Source organism: Mus caroli, unplaced genomic scaffold (genome assembly GCF_978045245.1).
Source record: "Mus caroli unplaced genomic scaffold, Mus_caroli_1 scaffold_8, whole genome shotgun sequence".
NCBI lineage: Eukaryota > Metazoa > Chordata > Mammalia > Rodentia > Muridae > Mus > Mus caroli.
Window position 1 is genome coordinate 95,340,548 of NW_028227263.1, and position 16,355 is coordinate 95,356,902.

At 40.0% G+C, this 16,355-nt stretch overlaps 1 long non-coding RNA gene across 5 annotated transcripts; it reads left to right on the forward strand.

The window, feature by feature from the left end:
• The first annotated feature begins 1,271 nt into the window (after positions 1–1,271).
• Positions 1,272–15,972, forward strand: LOC147003235 (uncharacterized). Of its 5 annotated transcripts, none has more exons than XR_015047947.1 (8): positions 1,272–1,410; positions 2,767–2,891; positions 4,006–4,177; positions 6,328–8,452; positions 9,241–9,297; positions 13,641–13,931; positions 14,022–14,370; positions 14,864–15,972. It is a non-coding gene; the product is annotated as an uncharacterized LOC147003235 (long non-coding RNA). The 5 variants fall into 5 exon arrangements; XR_015047948.1 differs by having other exon boundaries at positions 14,022–14,227; XR_015047949.1 differs by having other exon boundaries at positions 6,328–7,176; positions 8,322–8,452; positions 14,022–15,972.
• Positions 15,973–16,355: the final 383 nt, after the last annotated feature.

Here is a 16,355-nt window from a genome sequence, read left to right on the forward strand (position 1 = left end):
ACATATGAAGCAGTAAGCACAAAGTAATAAACAGAAATTGCTGTTTTCTGTGCATCATTGCATGATGCCCAATGTGCAAGCTTAACTCATTAAGTAGCTAGTCTAGGCATGTATACAAGCACACAGAGAGGGGTTCTCTGAGGTGACTGAGTATGATTCCTATCCAGTAACAAAACACAATGGAATTTGGGTTCTGACGAATCAGTAACATGTCACACGAAAAAATATACCATAATAAATTTGAGCCTGGATGACCTGCAAATGGTTGTGAACACATGAGGAGAGGTCTGGGGTGTAAGATAAATAATATTGGGAACAACCAGATAATGAGATGATGAAGAATCATGAAATTACATTCTAAGGTTAATGGAGAAGAAAATATATCAAATAAGAGTATTGGAAATAAAAATAGCAGGTTCTGTACAACATATAACATACATAACCTACATAGTAAATCAGATTAGCTACTGTGCACAGTATTTTCTGTCATGTGGACACCTCCATCTTTGTAGGTGAAGTAACAGACAGACTGACAGACACAGGAATATTCCAATTATTAAGTGGAACTAGCCCTGCAAGTCTGCCTCATTTGAGTAAACATTCCAGAAGAGAAATAGCATGATAATAACTGAAATGTATAGGATTGGTGGAAGGAAGGGAGACTAGAGACTGGCATAAAACCCAGTGGGGGAAGCACCATCAAAGCACTAGTGTAAAGACCATGAGAATGCAGGAATCAGGGGAAATAGAGGAGGCAAGGGTATAAATAATAACAGCAATAATATAGTTAATAATACAATTGTGTAAACTGGGTAGTGATGACAAATTAAGATATGGTGCCACTTACCAAGCTAGGATAATTTGGATGTGAGAACCCCCACAGTCTCTACAAGGCAGTCTTTCCAATGACTTGTTTTTAAGAAGACAGCAATAGTTTGTGGTAATATTGAAATTCTACACATGAATTGGACCACTCAACTGATAACTGTGATTTTTTTAAAAAAGGCTCATGATTTTAGCGTGTTTGCAAAGAGCTTCCAAATACGCAGCAGAATTTATCACTAAGTGCTCAATGTATTCAACTAATATATGTGTTAAAATGCATACTATATGTCTTACTTTTGACTAATGAGATTTCAAATCCACCCTGATTCACTCCAGTTTACAGAAGGAAATTAAAAAATTGATTGGTTACTTCCCTCCCTGTGTATGAACACCTTGATTGGCCAGCTGCCGGTGGCTAGGCAACCAGGCAGAGACTCTATGGAGTAAGCAGCAGACTTCATCTCAGCAGGAGCTGTGCAGCAAGAAGCTCTGGGATCAATTAAAATGCCAGGCTTTTCCAGGCTTGTTTCCAGAGCATCTGGGCATGATTCCACATAAATTTAAGGAATTAGAGATCAGACAAAGGTAAACATTTCTGTGCAGTGCTTAGCTCTGATTTAAAGAGAGAGAGGATGGAATTCGCCACAGTCATGGAGCCTTGTGGGGGTTTACACCTCTAGTAGATTTCTTTTCCCTTCTAAATTGCTTTATTATTTTAGGTATGTGGTGTTTGAAGGCTTCTTAAATCATCTGTGTTCCTTTGGGAAGGAAGAGAGAAAAAGAAACAAAAGAAAAGTCAGTCCTTGTTTCATAGACTAAACAGTAGGGTGTGACTCATTCATTAAGTTTATAGTCACACCACTGAAAGCAGAATTTATTAGGTCTTCATTTTCTTTGGTCTTCTGAGTCTGGTTTAGAAAGAAAGCTCATACATGGTCCCTAAGACAAAGAAAGACCATTTCTTCCTTAGAAATAGTGCAAGTCTGGCCTTTTTGGTGGAATCTCTGTCCCTTTGTCTCATTTTATTCATCTCAACTGCTTGTGTGCTGCAGGCTTTCTATCTGGGCAGAGGGAATAGGTTAGAGGCAAAAGGCTAGATCAGCAAGCAATACAACAATGATGGCTTGTTAGAAGGGTATAGTGTCCAGAGACGCAGCTGGGTGGCTGAGAGAGTACTGACACTGTGAAGTGGCCATGGATTTCTTTTAAGCATCATGAAAATAGCAATGTTGTGATAGCACAGACACAGCCTACAACTGTCTTTTATATTTTATAGCAAAGCAGAGAGACATCAGCTCTGGTTACATGTCCAGTCTGTCCTAGGGACTATGTGAATTGGGCAAAACTCAGTATTTTCTGGATTGCTTACACATGGGTAACTGAATGGCTAGACCTTCAACATTACTTCCAGTTTTGTAAATGTATATAGCTTTGCAGTCAATAATTAAAGAGGTGAAGAAGCAATGGTTATTAACCTTTTATATTTGGGTTCCATACTATATAGCTACTTTATGTTTCAGTCTCTTGAAACATTAAACATTGTCTCTATACTCAGATGAAAAACATGGTGTTCTGTAATGTGTCAAAGTCATACACCAAGGTAAAGACAAACCATGTACTTTCTGTTCCCAACCCCTCCAAATCCTCTCACTCTAGAAACCTAGGGCAATGAGTATTTTCTACCTAGAGTTTGGCTTAGGCTAAATTCTCTCTCTCTCTCTGTATCTCTCTGTATCTCTCTGTCTCTCTCTGTCTCTGTCTCTCTCTCTCCTCTCTCTACTTCTCTGCCTACATATCTATCTATCTATCTATCTATCTATCTATCTATCTATCTATCTACCTACCTATCTATCTATCTATCTATCTAGTTTATAATGTTCATTTCCAGAGGAATATAAAAGCTTAGGAAAATATCAGTTTAATTATCTCTTGCCATTGCAGCAACAGAACTGTAAGACAAATGACAATCTCCAAGCAGAACACAAAGCATGACAAAAGCCTTGGACTCCAGCCTGGTACTGCAACTCTGGGTGCCTTCAAAGTCATAGGTCACAGGTCTTCCAAAGGTACAAAAGTATACCAATAAGATAGTGAGTGGTGCCTTAAAACTAAGCTACATGTAGAAGGGTATTTTAGATACCCATTAGGCACAAGTGCCTGTGATTTCTTTTGCTATTATGAAATTGCCATACTTATGATCTGAGTTCCCTGTTTAGAGACCCTGGGATGAGCAAGCAACAATTTAGTAGAAGTAGAAGAGTTTGGCCATGAAGACATTAAGCAGGAACTGTTTCTAAAAACTCAGCAACTAACTCTGCTGTAGAGTTGGTGTAAATGAACCTTAGGAAATGCATCATTTGTTTAGAGAGAGTCTGCTCATTTCTTTTCTATTGCACTTTTATGAAGGGAGTTCCTCAGTAGTAGAGTCCCAAGTGGTAGTGACATATTGTCCAGTTTGTTTCAGAATGTAAGTCCTGCCCTGGTCAGGGATATACCCCTGAAGTTTGTGGAAGCCCCACCCTCACAGCTCCTGTGAATATACGGATATACACTACCATTTTGGAAACCTGATGCCTCTAAATCCATAAGAAAACATTCTCTTCAAAAAACAGACCAAGCTCCACTTCATTCGGTTCATGGGATCCAAGCAATTACTATCTTCCCTTCAGTTCCTCTCATTCATTATCTCCTCTTTTTAATTTTCTCAAATTCTTTCAGATTGGTAGTATCAGAAATTGCTGACATCACTCCTCTATACTGCTTCTCTTGTTGTCTCTGGCTATAGAACCCCTGGTTAGTACCCAATGTAATTTCCTTGGCAAAAGTTCAGGCCAAGCATGATGGCAAAAGGACTGGACAGCAAGGTCATTCTCCTTATAGCAAGTACGGAAGAGACCAGCCTGAAACACATGAGCCCATCGAACAGTAAAGAAAAACACAGTCATCCTTTCAGTGTCCATTTCCAGTTATGTGCTTTGCTCCTGAATATGTAAAAGGCTGAGAATTTCCAGTTCTTTAGTTTGACTTCCTTTCAGGATAACAATTCATTTTCAGCCAATTTATTCATTTTCTCACTTTATGAGGAACCACTGGGAAGAATGAAACTGGTTTTTCAACACTGCTCAGAAACTTCTCAACTAAGTATTTAATCTCATCACGAATAATATTTCCCTCTGACAGACCAGCAGCACAAGAGAGCCTTCACCCAGGAACTGAGCGCACTGAGGAAAGACCTACATTAACAGCAATCTTCAGCAAGCTTCCAACACAGCCCAGAGCAAAGCATGGAATCTCAACTCTGAGTGGCAGGACTCACCCATTAGCAACCCAAAGAGGACTCACAATGCTACAGGTAAGGAATAAGTTTCTGCTGGCTTCTCCTAGGCTGTGGATTATCAGCCCGAGAATTATAACAAAATACTTGACGCTGAGAAGCTTAAGCAACAAAAATGTAATTGCTCACAGCTCTGACCACTGGAAGACCAGTGTTCCAGTTGGTTTGCTTCTGCTGAGGGCTTTTCTCCTGACTTGAGGCAAATATTTTAACATTATATCTTCATAGGTCTTTCCTTAGTGCATGTATGCGAGGAAGGAGAAAGGAAAAGGTGAAAAGGGGGAGGATGGAAGGGAGGAGAGAGGAAGTGAGGGGGATTGGAGAATCCTAGCCCTAGTGTGTCACATTTAAGCACAACAGTCTTAGCTGCTTAACACCTTACATCAGGAACTCACTTAGCCTTAATTCTTTTTCTTAGAAACTGTCTCTTATTTGGGCTTCTAAAATAAATTTCTTTACACTAGATCTTTCATAAAGAATGGAAATTTATTCAGCACAGGTAGAGAGGGCTGAGAAGTTTAATATCAAGATGAAGAGGTCTTAGTGCCTAGGGTGAGTCCATTCTGCATAGATGTCATATTCTATCTGTGCCCTCCAATGATTGAAGGGTTAGCATCTTCTCTCTGACCTCTTCCAAGGCTATACAGTGTCTCCAAATAGACACATTAGGTCCTGGACTTTACTGTATGCATTTGGAGAGGAAAACAAAACTAGTGAGGCTTTTTTTTTCTTTTCGAGACAGGGTTCTCTGTGTAGCCCTGGCTATCCTAGAACTCACTTTGTAGACCAGGCTGGCCTCGAACTCAAAAGTCTGCCTTCCTCTGCCTCCCAAGTGCTGGAATTAAAGGTGTGCGCCACCACACCTGGTAGAACTAGTGAGTCTTAACAAAGCAGCTCAAGAAAATTAGCTAAGATACATAGTGTTTTTCTCTGAAGAGAAATATCTGGTTCAACTCCCAGAGTAAGAGGAATATCAGCAATAATATATACTCCAAAGGAGTACTGAAAAAAGGCAAGTTTGAAATCTTAGGGTAAGTTGTTAACATTTGTAGTTAACTTTAGGTCTGGAAGGAAAGGCTAACATCAAGGACCTCTAAACACAAATAAACCAGTGACAAACAATCCACTTGCAATGATGTTACTAGGGCAACAGTAGCTATAGACACAAGCTCCAACCCACTTTCAAGTAACAGTCATCACTTCAAACTATATACTACAAGGAACAAAAGAGGCTAAAACATAAAACAAATCCCTGTTCTACTTCACACCTATAATCGAGCACTGTGAGATGAAGGCAGAAGAATTCTTCTTAGTTTAAGGCCAGCCAGGAATACAGAGTGGCCCAATATATCAATAACACTGAAAGGAATATTTATTCATTCTACAAACTTACATACACTTTGTTGATGACTGGAGCTGAAGATTTTGGGAGTGAAAGAGAGAGAGAGCGGATGATGGAGGAGGAGGAGGAAGAAGGAAAGTGGAGCAGAAGCACCTGGCCTGGAGAAACTGCAAGTCCTAAGGGTTCTCTTCTATGGGGAAGATGGTAGTGTAGCGGTAGATCTGCCCAATCTAGGCCCACAGCATGTGTTCATGTTAACTGGGTCATGTTTTCATTGCCTGGGCTTATTTGTGCTGGAGATTTCCGGCAACAAATGACAATTGAAAATAAGATAATGTTATTTATTAGACCATGTCAAACCCTTATGGGAAATTCACACCTTTATAGAAAACTCCATCTTCACTGCTTAAACATTTAGTGTCTCTTTTATGTTGGCAATCAAAACATTGGCTTGTTTTCTGTTTCTTACCATGTTGTCATACCTAGTCTCTCTAGTATGGTGAGGAAAATATAAAGAAAAACATGGTACAAAACCCAAAAAGTATAAAGGAAAAAGAGTGGGGGTTCAAAGGTGAGGTGATGCTTTATTTGAGGAAGCACCAAAGGTAGAATTCTGGGAAGAGTTAGAACCATCAAACCATTTGTCCACTTAACTCCTTAAAATATCTGGATTCCCATATGCTGGCTAAGTGGGGCCTCCAGGGAGATAACTGGCTTTTCTGGCAGGAGTTTAAGGAGTTTGTGCTGGTTTGGAAAGTAACTCTGCTCCTCTGACAGCAGAAGGGCAAAGATGATAGTTTTTCTGTTCTGTCATGTTTGTCTGCAGCCAAGACACCATCATCACCAGCTGTTTGGACCCACCAGTCACTGCAATCAAGAGGCATGAAAGCATCCTGCCTTAGGTTCTCAGCCTCCGGTATTTTGATACAGCAACAGAGTGACTCACACTAAAACTTACAAAATATTTCTATATTCCTTTTTTCCTAATGAGATAGAGTATCTGACAGAGCCAAATCAAGAGATTTATTTCAGCCTCTGTGCTTCCGAGAGTTAGAGCCTATTACAACAAGAAGGACATGGTAGACAGCTTGATGCAATCAATGCTAAGATAAGAATATGGTTGGCTGTTTTATGCATGACTTCAGTTATGAAAGAGAGGGTCACTGGACAGGAAGCAGAGACAAGCTGTAAGACCCACTCTCAAAGGCTACCTCTGTCAATCAGAAATTGCCTGATTATTATACAACCTCCCAAAGGAGCCCCACCAGCAAGGAACCATGGGTATAAACACATGAACCTGTGGGTAGCACTCTATATTTTAATCATAAAAAGTGTTGAAAAAATAAGAACATCTAAAATAAAAATTTAAAAAGTCCATGCTTAAGTATTACAGTAGTCATTATCAAGAAATAAATTCTCCAGATTGACCTATGGACAATTCCAATCAAAATCACACCCCAAAGTGTTGAAATTGACAAAGATTCTAAAATATATTTGGGATTATAAATGGTCTTAGAAATTCTTCATTTCTCGTTTGGTTCTGAAAGATTGTGTTGTTGGTGTAAACTCCTTGCTAATCTTTTTTTTTTCTTTTTTAAGAATATTAAGTGTGTATTATTTTCCAAATTTTACCAGTTTACTCTGGAATGTGTTGCTATGGAATCGTGTTCCTTTGGTAAGTCGCAATGGTCTGACCTTTTGTTCTAAACATCTTTCATAGTGTAGCTTTCATTGTTAGAGATCTTCACCAGGGATGTGCCTTGGTGTGCTGTTTTGATCGGCTACTTTGACTTTATTTTCAGTTGAGGTAGGGAATCCTCTGGTAATATCACCAGCTTACAGAAGATGCTGTGGGCCTATTGTGGGTAGAGAAGAGAGCCCAGTAGTTGGAGGCAGGTGTGTAACAATAGTAGCAAGTTGCTTCTGCAGCAGATATGACCATGGGGGCTTCACAGAGATGGGTCTAGGAACATAAAGGGTTTTGAATACATAAAACAACCTTTAAAAAGAACAAGTTTAGGAATTAACCCAACAAAATTAAAACCTTAACATAAGCCTATAATAATTAAGATAATGTGGGATTGACATTAAGACAGACATTTGACTCAAGGAAACCAAGTTCACAGTGAAACATCTCTTCCCTTTACATTTATAGATAGTTGGTGTTCCATAAAGAACCAAGGCATTAGCCAAACATCAGGCAGTGCTTAGGGAGTCTTGTGGAAGAGTTGGGGATAGAATTGTGCAAACTGGAAAGGTCAAGGTCAAGGACAACACAAGAAGACCTACAGAGTCAATCTACCTGGGCCCATGGGGATCACAGAGACTAAAAAGCATGTAGGTGCTGGATCTAGGTCTCCTGCACATTTGTAGCAGATGTATGGCTTGGTCTTCATGTGGGTCCCCTAATGATTAGAACTGGGACTGTCCTTGACTCTAATGTCTGCTATTGTATCCCCTTCACCTGTCTGGACTACCTGGGTGGGCCTCAGTGGGAGAGGATGTGCTTAACCCTGGTGTGACTGAAGTCCCCGTGGTGCCCAAGGGGAAGGGCTAATGGGAGAAGGCATTTGTAAGGGAAGGACTGGGAAGAGAGGAGGAAGGGAGGACTATGATGGGGATGTAAAGTGAATTTAAATAGTGAAAAAAAATAATAAAACACACATGCTAAAGTGCAAGAAAGAAAATACAAAAAGAACCAAGGTATTTTGATTGAAAATTTTTACTGAAATGAACTGGATATTGGGGAAAATAACTAAGTCCTTATTTAGCATTCTACCCAGCACCAAAATGAAGACAGAAGCTATGTGTTCACAATAGCACAGGAAGAAGGTCCTGGCCACCCATGAGCAAGACCCCAGTCATCCATAAGCAGTACTGTCACCACCTTTGACCAGGACCCCAGCTACTAATGAGCAAGGCTCAGCAGGACCCCAGCCATCATTCTGCAGGTAACATTTCACTTTTATTTAAACTTCTTGTTGGAAATGGCTTTAATTTATTCATTGTTCTTCCAGGTGCTTCCCTATGGGAGGAGGAATAAATAGCAACATACTTTTTGTTCTTTGACATTCCTGTTTCAATTAGAATTTCTCAGGCAACCATGGAAATGTTATTGCCATACTAACATTCTCAAAGTCCCAGAGTCTCTGGGAACCCCCCTCCCTGAGGCCTGGCCCCATTTCATGAGCTGAAATTAATTTCCATGTTTATTCAAGACACTATGTTTTGTATTTGTATTATGCTATAAATGCTTGATATGCTTTGGGTGAACCCTTGCACCCAGACACAATGCACAGCCCAGGAAAAACCCTGGACTGAATTAGCTTACCACAAACCCTGTTAGCCCCTGGCTGCATCAAAATAACCCAGCACCCAGTTTCCAAAATCAAAGTAAGGCAAGTGTCTGAGATGTCTTTCTGTGGCAGCTAATGAGGTGTTATTTTGTAATGCCAAAATGTGCTAGCAGACAGGCATTTATTCATTTATATTCCAGGTTTCAAAGTTCAAGTTATAATTGCTGCAGGACCCATGGAAAAATGTAGATATTTCTCTTTTGTAATTTTTCTGAGTTTCAAGTAAAAATATTAGATTTCAAATGATAAAGTGTGTGTGTGTGTGTGTGTGTTCCTGTTCTAAAGCAATTAAAACCAGACTTAAGGGCAATTCTATCACCCTGTATCAAATCTGGATTCACATTAACCTGGGTTTAATTCCATTGCTGCTTTCTGTTGACCAGGTGAAGTTTGAACAAATTATCTCAAAGACCTAACAGAAGTTCTTCATCGGTAGAAAGGTAAGACACCTACTTCCCGGGATTGTCATGAGGAGCCAGGGAGGGTTGCTCATTTGTATTATAGGTGAGGCATCTGACTTACCTTCAGTGTGATCATTCAGTGCCCTGAACTGCAACAAAAATCTTAGACAAGTACATGAATATGACCTTTATCTCTCTCCAAAGAAGCTTGTCTGTTAGGGACCACAGGCTAGTGCATAGGTGTTTGGTAAACAGGAACTTTTAAGAATATATTGATGGCATTGTGAGATTCCCCTCCTCTCTTCTGGAGTAAGGTCAGATTAGCACAACACAGGAAGACTACTAGGTGGGTCCCCATTCACAGCACACAAATGAGATAGGTGCATAGGTCAGAGCAGCACAGCATGGGATCCAAGGGATAGATAGATAGCCCAAGACCAATTTCTAGAGCTCTGCTCAGTTTGGTCTTGGGAAAATGACTTAAACCATGCTTACTCCAGTTTCTTTGTCTCTGTGTGGAAACAAGAGCACCCATTTCATGGGCATCCATGCAGCAGTTTAAGATAAATATCATGTTTTAGTGAAAAAGATAGGCTGTGCCAGCTTAATTTACATTTTGATTGATAAGGCAACCCCTATGCCCCGGGATGAGGATTCTGATACACACTGATAGCTTCGTTATTTGAGGTCATAACTTAATTTGATTTCTAAATTTTTAAGGGATATCTTACAAGGTTGTTTCCATTAAAAATCTGTTTTGGAAATCCTAATGCTAAGTTTTAAATGTCAATAGTCCTGAGAAAGGTAACAAAGCAAAGAATTAACAAGATGTCAGAGTCGGAGTTAGCCAAAGTATATATGGACGGGACCCCTGTGCGTTCGTGCGTGCGTGCGTGCGTGTGTGTGTTTGTGTGTGTGGGTCTGTGTGTGTACAGATAGAGAGAAAAAGACAGAGACAGAGAGACAAAGAGAGGGATTTATTAGATGTCTTTGTCCCATGATATTTAAGGGCTAGAAACCCAGTGTAGTTAGGAATTGGTGCCACTCATAGTTAAGGTGGGTCTTCCCACCTCAATTAGCTTCATCTAGCTAACCTCTCATAGGTGTGCCCAAGGAAACCTAATCTAAATAATCCCTCACAGGAGTGCCAAAGTGTCTCTTAGGTGATTCTAGGGTTAAGAATCAATATTGGGTGTCTAAGTCCAGTTCCTGCATGTTCCCTGGTTGGTGGCCCAGGCTCTATGAGCCCTCATGGGCCCAGATTATTTGATTCTGTGGATCTTCTTGTGGTGTTCTTGACCCCTCTGGCTTGCTCACTCCTATCCCCTACTCTTCCACAAGACTCCCCAGGCTCTGCCTGATGTTTGGCTATAGGTCTCTCCATATGCTTCCATCAGCTGCTGGATGAAGTCTCTCAGGAGACGGTTATGATAGATTCCTGTCTGTAAGCATACCAGGGTATCACTAATAGTGGCAGGGTCTGGCTCTCTCACATGGAGTGGGTCTCAAGTTGGGGCAGTCATTGGCTGGTTGTTTCCTCCGCCTCTGCTTCATCTTTATCCCTGAACATCTTGCAGGCAAGATAAATTTTGGGTTGAAAGTTTGATGTGTGGATCAATATCCCCACACCCTCTCTGGAAATCCTGTCTGGCTAGAGGAGGTGATCATTTCAGTCTCTATCACTTCCATTGTCTCTCTGTATTCTCTCCCATCCCAGACATCCAGCTAGTCACAAATGATGCCCCCCCCTCAAATTTCCATTCTCACTACCAGGTCTCTCTCGCCCCCCTTCTCTCTACATGTGATATCCACCCCTGTTCCCATCCTTACCTCTTCTCCTATCCGGTTCCCTCTCTCGATCCACTTCAGATGACTATGTAGATTCCCTTTCTGAGTAAGATTCCTGCATCTTCCCTTGAGACCTCCTTATTACCCAGTTTCTTTGGGTCTGTAGATTGTAGCATGGTTGTCCTGCATATAATGGCTAATGTCTATTTATAAGTGGGTATATACCATACATGTCTTTGTGGCTCTGGGTCACCTCACGCAGGGTGATATTCTCAAGGTCAATCCATTTGCTTGCAAAAATTCATGATGCCTTTGTTTTTAATAGCTGAATAGTATTCCATTGTGGAGATGTACCACATGTTCTTTATCTGCTTTTCAGTTGAGGAACATCTAGGTTTTTTCCAGTTTATGGCTATTACAAATAAAACTTCTGTGAACACAGTTGAGCAAGTGTGCTTGGTGGTATCATTTGGGTATATGCCTAGGAGTGGTATAGCTGGGTCTTGAGGTAAAACTATTCCCAGTTTTTTGAGAAACCACCAAATTGATTTCCAAAGTGCTTGTTCAAGTTTGCACTCCCACCAGCAATGAGGAGTGTTCCCCTTGCTCCTCACATGCTATTGCTTGAAGTTTTTACCTTAACCATTATGATGGCTGTAAGATGGAATCTCAAGGTTGTTTTGATTTGCATTTCACTAATGACTAAGAACTTTGAACATTTCTTTAAGTGCTTCTCAGACATTCATGATTCCTGTGTTGAGAATTCTTTATTTAGCTCTGTACCTCATTTTTTAATTGGGTTGTTTGGGTTGTTGGTGTCTAACTTCTTGAATTCTTTTTTAGATCCCCTCCCCACCCCACCCCTGCCCAGTCCCCACTTGTACTGCCTGGTTGGGCATCAGTGGGAGAGAATGTGCCTAGACCTGCTGGGACTAGATGCCCCAAAATGGGGTGGTACCCCAGGTGAGCTCCCCTTTTCTGAGGAGAGGGAAAGGAAGCAACAGGGAGGGGATGTTGTAAGTGTGGGACTAGGAAGAGAGAAGGAAGAGGGGCTGAGATTAGGTGATAAAATGAATTTAAAAACAAAAAAGAATCAATATTGAGCACCACAGGTTTCAGTGGATCCAATGAAGCCAAACCACAGGGAACAGCGTTCATCCTCCTCATTCTCCTGATTGAAATGTTAATCTCTCCTAGAAATGTCTTTTCAGAACCTACTTTATTTAACCAACTATTTAGGTGAACTGACATGTAATATGCCAACAAAACCCAAGATTCTACTGGCAAGTTTCTCCAGAAGCAACACACATATTCTTACCATGAGTGAGCAGGTGCTCCTGAACTGCTTTCTTTATTCCTAACAGTCTTAGAGAACTCAAAATTAAGACACGGCCTCCCTACCCTCTAGGTAACTCCTAAGCCTGTGTTAAAGCTTCCTGGTTTTGAGCTGTTTTGTGAATTTTTCCTACTGTTTTCTACTTTCAATTTCTAATCATTCCACTTAGAGTTTTATTTTATTGTAATACAGTATTTGATATTGCATTTTAAGTTCACTAGTATTTTTTTTACAGTTCCTCAAAATTCTTGCAAATCACCCAGTCACTTTTCTTTAACTACTTCAGCTTTTGATGAATACATTTTTCTAAAGGAGACATGACTTTGACCTTCAGAGTTAGTCAGCGTGTGTCGGAAAGTTGTTGTCAAGCTTCTGTCATGACACTTTATCCCAAAAGTTCTACTTAAAATCCTACTTCCTGGAAAAAGTCCCTCTTCCACTGTACATTTTAAACATTTAAAATCTCACCCCAAGTCAAATTCCTGGTTTCTGCTCTTTGTGGTTTTGCTTGCTTGTTTGTTTTTGTTTTCCTGAGACAAGAGTATGAGAAAAGTGCTTCTTGGCTAGGAATTGAGCGAACTTCATTTAAAAAAAAAAAAAACCTTTTCAGTCAGAATAGAGTTGCATGCTTACCTCTAGCTGCAAGGTGACCTGGAGAAGACACTGTGTTTTAGTGACAAAATCCAGTCATGCCAGAAGGAAGGTAGGGGTGGATAAAAGTGGGTGGGAGGACGAATCTGGTATCTGTGTGTGATAAATGATGAGGAGGGTGGTGATCATTTTGATAAGCTTTTGCCACTTTCAGTGTTGGATCTTCAGTAGTAAAGGATAGCCACTGAAACTTACTCTGAAGCTGAGGAAAACCTTGAACTCCTAATTCTCTTAACTTCACCTCCCAAGTCAATGGGGTTATAGACATGCACCATCAGATTCACCTTTATTGTGTAGTTTGGAGGTTTATTGTTTAACTATGTCTGTGTTTTGTGGGAGTTTGTACACATATGGGTGTGTGTGCCCAGGGAATCCAGAAAAGGCTGTTAGATCCCGAATGGAGTTATAGGCTGTAAACTGCCAATCATGGGTACCAAGAACTGAACCCAAGTTACTTGCTATAGCAATATGCAGCCATAGCATTGGAGATTTACTATGCATTTTGAATCCCAATATCGTCTACTGAATTTGATGAACAGAGTCTAAGTGCCACTCACATTTAAACAATTTGATGAAAGTATCATGTTTCTTCCATTGCAACTCATAGTCCTTTTCCTACACCACGACTCCCTCGTCATCTTCCCAAACTCTCAACTCCATCATGTCAGAGTCCATCAGGCACAGCCCACGGAACTCCATATCAGTCAAATGGTTAAATCCAAAGTTCCTAGAAAATTCAGTTACAAGCAACTCGAAAAAGCAGTCTGAAGAAGTCAGCTATTTCGCTGCCTGCCCAGGATGCTTCCTGTTCCAGCTCCAGCCCTGTAAAAATAAAATGTCGTGAGTGGAAGCCAACTCATTACCCCATGAAATTACTGCAGCACATGTGCTTATGAATGTAAGTCAGATCTTAACTTGGCAGCAGTGTTTTACAAGAAATGATTTCATTGTGTTGGTTTTATATTTATAGGCACTTTTTTTTTGGCAGGTAATCCCAAAGATCAAATTGTGAGAGCAATCTACTCTGGGGGACAAAACTTAGACTTTCAGTGGCTTGAAGAGATTACCTGTCCTGTATCCCTGACAGCCTGGATCCAAGTTCCTGGGATTTACTGCATACCCTGCCTCCTCTTCCCATCAGTGCTTACACCCTCTGTGCTCACTGTTGGTCACATTATAGCACACTGATGCCAGGTTATAACACCATTAAGATTTGAATGGCTATCCTGGTGTTTGGCAGTAGTGTGACTTGTCCATACTGCAGATCCCCCTTTTGCCTCAATGTACTTTACTATGAAAACAAGCATCATTATGTCCAGCTCATAACATTGTGATGGGTATTGAATGAGTTAATATATTGACATTCTTAGCATAGCTCCCAGCAAGCCCTGTTCTGTAAGTGGTAGCTATGACTCTTATTGTCACCCAGATGGATTATAACAATAACCTGGTGTGACCTAAATTAGCCAGCCACATCGCCCACTAAGTATGCACTACAGAATAGCATACAGACATTGTGTAGAAATACGTGTGGGAAAGGATAGATATTCCTTGGGAATAAGAGACTCAGAAAACTGGGGTAGCATGAGTAGTTACCTGGGATTCAAGTTTACTATTTCTTCTGCAAGCTTAGGAAGTATAAAATTTGAGAGAACCTCGGGATTTATCCAATATATTTCATTCATTTTACAAAGAAAAACAGACACATAAGTAGCATAATGATGACAGTTAATTAGTGGAGAACAGGGACATCATTTTTGTTTCCTGTGTCCCAATGTAGGAATTATTCTTTTTATATCAAGACAAGAGAATCCTTTCATTCCATTTCAGATAAAGATGAGAAGAGAAAATGAATCTGGATGGATATTTAAACCCTGGAGATATCTGCTTACAAAGAATCTGATTTCAATATGGAAGTATTCATCTGATATGCCATCTTGGGTTTTTACAAGTCTATGAGCTTGGCTTTCCAGAGCTGTTATGCAGCTGGTTCTCCAAATCTGTTTCTTGAAAAACAGTGAAAAATGAGAAACCTATTTCAATATTGTGGATGAAGCTTGAAATCTTCAAGATGGACAAAAAAATTTAAAATGTTGTGTGTAGGCTACACTTGAGTGGCAAGCATAAAAATCTCATCTTATCCCTGCTTCATCTTAGCTCTATGGATGAACTAACAACTAATTACCATGATGTACAACTGTATACTCATTCTCTAGGAAGCTTTCATTATCTGTCCAGGAACAAGCTGTTACCCACCTCAACATGTCTCAAACTGACCAGAGAGGAAACCAAATCTCAGAAACTGCTAGGTGAATCTTACAAGATCATATAATCAGTGAAGGCCAGCTGGATTAATACAAAACAGAGCATAGATGTTCACTCACATGTATTTACATGCACATGCAACTAAAGTACACAACCAGTAGAGTTCCCTAGATTACGGTAAAACACACACACACACACACACACACACACACACACACACACACATCAATTAATTGGAACATGGTTTCGTTAAAAACCACAGCCGAACATACACCCACTCTTGCAAAACATAGCAAAAGGATGTTCAACATCCATCAGTTTGTTAAGATTTCCTATAGCTGAGACCCAGATCTCAAACTTGAATATCCAAGTCTCTAGGGACAAAACCAAGTAACAAAAATACATTCTTCTTGGCTTAGAAAACCCCCCAGGCAGTGATATGAGCAGGGAGCTTAGATTTTTAAAGAATTTTTTGAGAAACAGAAAAAAAATAGAAGTCAGAATTCAGACTTAAAAATAGTTCTGCTTTAAGGTCATTTTAAAAATATTAGAATTAAGTAGAGAACCAGAAAAGCAGATTGTCATAGCTTTTCATCAGGACTCTTTTATCGTTACCTCTAAATCAGTATAATATAAAAATTTTTGCTCCTAGTTATTTCTAAATAAATCATAACTTTTTTATCACCAGTATAGCACTTGTTTGTAGTTATTGCATTTTATACCTAACATTTTAGTTAAGTATTCTTTACCCATGGATCCTGGAAGAAAGAACTTTGAAATCCGGTGTATTTTCCCTTTTCTCTAATCTCTATTGACTTCAGTATTATATTGAACGCTAAGCAGGTAAGGTCACCCCAACAGTTTTGGAGAAAGTCATGGTTTATTAAGGATTAAAGTTGCTTATACATCAGAAAATTCACTCTTATCTGAGTCTCTGAACTCAACAGGTCCTTCATGTGTGTCTTCCATAGTACAGTAATCTGATTTAAAATTAGCCTTTCCTAGAATGTTCTTGAAATATCAGTTCCCTTTAGAGATCAGCTTTTGGTACCCAAAA